Below are 4174 nucleotides of genomic sequence, written 5' to 3' on the forward strand. Positions count from 1 at the left end.
CTTAGCTACTAAGCCTGTGCATACTGGTTACATATATCTTATAGCAGTTAGGAGACCAAGGGGCGAGTTAAACGTCAAGGTTCATTGTATTTAGGGGGCAGTTTCACTCGTTGTGTGTATGAAATGATGCGAGTATGCACAAGTACGATAATGCGTGCCTGTCTGCGACTGATCATCGTTGACTGCCCTTTTCTCATACATTCCTAAATTACTGCAGCACTAAACTGTGTCCCAACATTACTTCCATGCAGGAAGCTGCATTCGGCCGTCTTGTCGAGGCGTCTGGATAAAGTGAAATCTGTTGTGAACAAGTTGCACCAGGCTAAAATCTTTGCTGCCGTCAACGCTCGAAACTGGTCGGCACAGGTGAGTTGAAATGATTACGTCACCGTAAATAGTAAAAAGTAAAAAAATTATGTCCATTTTTTTTATGAAATTTAAGTAGTTTTGTTCACTTTTTATTGTTAAATTTCTGCATTATACTTCCTATTATGCTATTTCGTTTGATGTGAACAAACATTCGTGACTCATACATATCCCATAGCAAAGATTTAATGTCGTGATCAATATATCAAATCGCCCAGGTTTTTTAGCACACGTTGACATCGTCAAGATGAGTTATTGCCATAGGGCGTCTTCCATCGTACGTCCGTCCGTCCGTCAATCCGTCCGTCCGGTAACATTTGGCTACTAGTCTAGGCTCTAGGGGGGTGTTCGTGTACATACTCTTTTAGAGCAAAACCTTATATTTTCTCATTCCGTATGGTAAGACTCAAAAAAAGTGTGGGTACCACTTCTGGGTCAAGTACGTTTTTTTATGTACAGCTAATTATGTGATTTTCGGTTAGACGCCAAAGTGAAAAAATTACAATATTGAAGTTTCAGAGCATAAATATTTATTAAGCAACCATAAACTTTCAAATTGCACTGAATTACATTGAATGAGTATACTAATAACTTTCTAGCATGACTTGTTGCCATAAACTTTGTTTCATGGTACGAAATGACTACATTTTGCTCAATTTTAGCCCAAAAATAGCCAAAAATTGCGTTCATTTTGAAAGTAGCTCTAAGTATGATTGCTTCTCACTCACCCAATATTGTAGCTAGAGCTACCAAAATTGGCCAAAAGTTTCCTTATTAAGTGCTCTAAGTGACCCAACTGATCGTTTCAAAATGATGCTTCCCCGCTCTATATGATGCACAGGGGGGCTATTGTAACTCGGGGTCAACCCTACCCCCAAATAGCGCCTTTTGCGAATTTTGTCAAATGATGATAACTCCATAAGTAAGTGACCTAGGAAGTTGATTTTGTGGCAACATATAGGTTTTTTGACACCAAGGAATTGATTGACACCATTATTATACATTTTGGAGTTCACCTAATTAGAAGAAGTATAAGATGTCTGCCAAAAGCGATAATTAAGACACGAATTGCCCCATAGAAAGATGATTGAAGGATATACATGCATCATAGAACTGTACAGGTGGACGCTTTAGTGAAAAATAATGCCTAGGTATAAACTAGTCTAAAATATTCCTCGTTACCATACTCAGTTATAAATATATACAATGTATCTACCCTAACCGAACTTGAGACAAGAACAACTGAACCGAGCAGGCTAGACAACATAGCAGAACCCAACCTAATCCTATCAAACAATTGGGCTTTTACAATCATGTGGTAATGTTTTCCTGCACTTCAAAATTTACCACATTTCACCACAGCTTTTCTACATGGGCAAGTTGACCTTGAACACTTAACACATGAACAGGAGACTGACCACTGAGGCTCGAGGGTTTTTCACGATGTTTTGGGTACCAGCTGTTCTTGGTCGTTCACATAGCCATAATCCTCTGGCTTCAGTGTTTCAACGTTTTCAGGGTCGATGTGGCACTCCAAGGCATGGTTGATGGTGTAGGCATTGTAGAATGCACGCTTGATATGAGGCATGAGTCCCTGACTAGTCGGTGGTAGGCTGTGGAGAGAACCCTCATTACTGAAGTGGAAAACCTCTGCTCGATATTCAGAGAAACACTTAGCATTGCTACCTATTTTCAGTACCTTTACTAAGTAATGCTCGGCGTTGCGGGTCATGGCTGGAGAGAGGGTTGGTGATTCCCCGAAGTGTTTCAGCAACTTTTCAGGCTCTGCCTTTAGAGCTGTCTTCTTTGTACTAACTTTGCTGGTTATGTCACACCCTGTAGGACTGTCATATAGCCGGCAGTACTGATCAGAGCCGATTACCCAGGCGCTGGAACAGGGTATGAAGGGGTATATATCAAGTTGTATCTCCCATTCCAGCTCGCAACCACAGCGACTCAAGGTTGTGTTGGTGAAAGACGGGCATGTAGTAGAGCAGAGCAACAATAACATCTGTATCGTTGGAGATTACAACACACACTTTGTGTCCTGCATTGAGAAAGTCTAAGACGTGGATGAGTATTCGGAGGTCAGCTTCTTCAAATGACGATTTAAGGTGTGGCAATGCTTTTTCCAGGCCTTGATGGACCATGATGCACTGCCAATCCTCGTCTTCTTTGGTCACTTGTCCGAGTACAGTGGGATATTGTAATGTTTCTGAAGTATTTGAACGAAGATGGCAGTAGATTAGCTTCTCGAGAAGAAGCTTATTCATGTTTGACGGTCAGAATCTCTCCATCTCTTTTGGCAGAGGTGTCTCTGGTTCAATTGAACTGTACTCTATTGGTACAGTTTCACTGCGCTTCTTTCTCTCACTATCCTACACTGAGGGTTCATCTGAGTACATGTCGAACACATAGTCACATTGTAAAGCGTAGTTTGTATGTTATAATTTAAAGTATAAATAATCAAGAAGACGTATAGAATTTGTGTTCACTAAAGAAATATATTGTTTACAAACAACCTGTCAGCGTCAACGTCACGTCCTGTCTCGTTCCAACCGTCTCGTTCAAATGCTCTCTCGTCCCTTATATATGAACCCCGCATCCAATCACGGCCCAGTTCCACTCTGCCCCAGCCAATCGCACACACCAACACTCGTATTTGAATTATTACGCGCGAAATGTACAGATGGTCAGCATCTGTACAAGTCTCAACCTAACGTCCGTAACCTATCTGCTTAGTACCCAACCTAACTATTTCTAACCTATGTGCTAAACGCCCAACCCTTCTCTATGTACAACCAAAACTATCTACGATTACTAATTCAATGTAACATCTGTACAACATGTGTAAAAGAGACGTTACAACATCGCCCAAACTGATGGTATACATCCGAAATGGATACAAATCCTAAGAGGAGATCCTTGAAGCTGGAGAGGCTAGTCACACGAACCTTACGAACTGTGGCCATTATGTCTATGACATATGAAGTGTTCTTCCGATGTCTATAGTCATAGTCCTCAGGTTTGAGATTAGCCTCCAACTCCTTAATCAACAGGCTCTTCCCTGGGCTGACCATCGTCCCGTCCTCATTGAACAGGAGAGGTGAAGGTGCAACATCATATTTCAAGAGGTCCGCGGTGGTGAGGCCACGATCACGGGTAATTTCAATCGTTCTCCCTACAACATTCATCTCCTTCACTGCTTTCTTGATGGTCTTCTGCGGCTTGTTTCGATTTATTTTCATTGTTTTCAGGTTCGCTCGATGAATACTTTCACTAAGTCTTGTGGTTTTCTGTACGAACATCTTGAGTCGAAATGTCAAGTACTTCTCCTCTCCTTTTGCGAAGGGATTCAGTATGTCATTTTTGATCACTTTTGCCATGATCTCTTTTGTCACGAAATTGTGCAGCATGGGGGAAGCCCCTAGAGACATGGGGGAGCCCTTCTCTTCAATGAATTTTACCATTGCCTAGATATGGGACTCCTTGCGAACTGTAGTAGCTTGGGATGACTCGTGGTGGTTAAAGGAATCGTGTGTCCTCTCCATCACATCAGCATATCTCCGATGCAGATTCTTTACTGCCATCATTTCATGGTATATCAAGTCCCATTGAGCAATGTACTGCTTCTGCTTGGCATGCCTGATGATTCCGTCACTGCATTTAGATGATAGGTTTATACTTTGCTCAAGCTTCTGGTCACCACCGACTGCAGTGAAGCGGCCGGGTATCTTCTTCATAGAAAAGTCCCCATTTGAGAAGTTCACATGCACTGATGGTGCAGTTTGAGGTAAACGCCGCATGT

The 4174-nt window shown here is 42.0% G+C and overlaps 1 long non-coding RNA gene across 1 annotated transcript in view; it reads left to right on the forward strand.

The window, feature by feature from the left end:
- LOC106809381 overlaps window positions 1–335 on the forward strand; it is a 1591-nt gene extending 1256 nt beyond the window's left edge. Inside the window, exon 3 of the long non-coding RNA XR_001393868.1 lies at window positions 252–335. This is a non-coding gene — a long non-coding RNA (uncharacterized LOC106809381). The remainder of the gene's footprint in view (window positions 1–251) is intronic.
- The last annotated feature ends 3839 nt before the right edge of the window (window positions 336–4174 follow it).

Source organism: Priapulus caudatus, unplaced genomic scaffold (genome assembly GCF_000485595.1).
Source record: "Priapulus caudatus unplaced genomic scaffold, Priapulus_caudatus-5.0.1 Scaffold349, whole genome shotgun sequence".
Classification (NCBI taxonomy): Eukaryota; Metazoa; Priapulida; class Priapulimorpha; order Priapulimorphida; family Priapulidae; genus Priapulus; species Priapulus caudatus.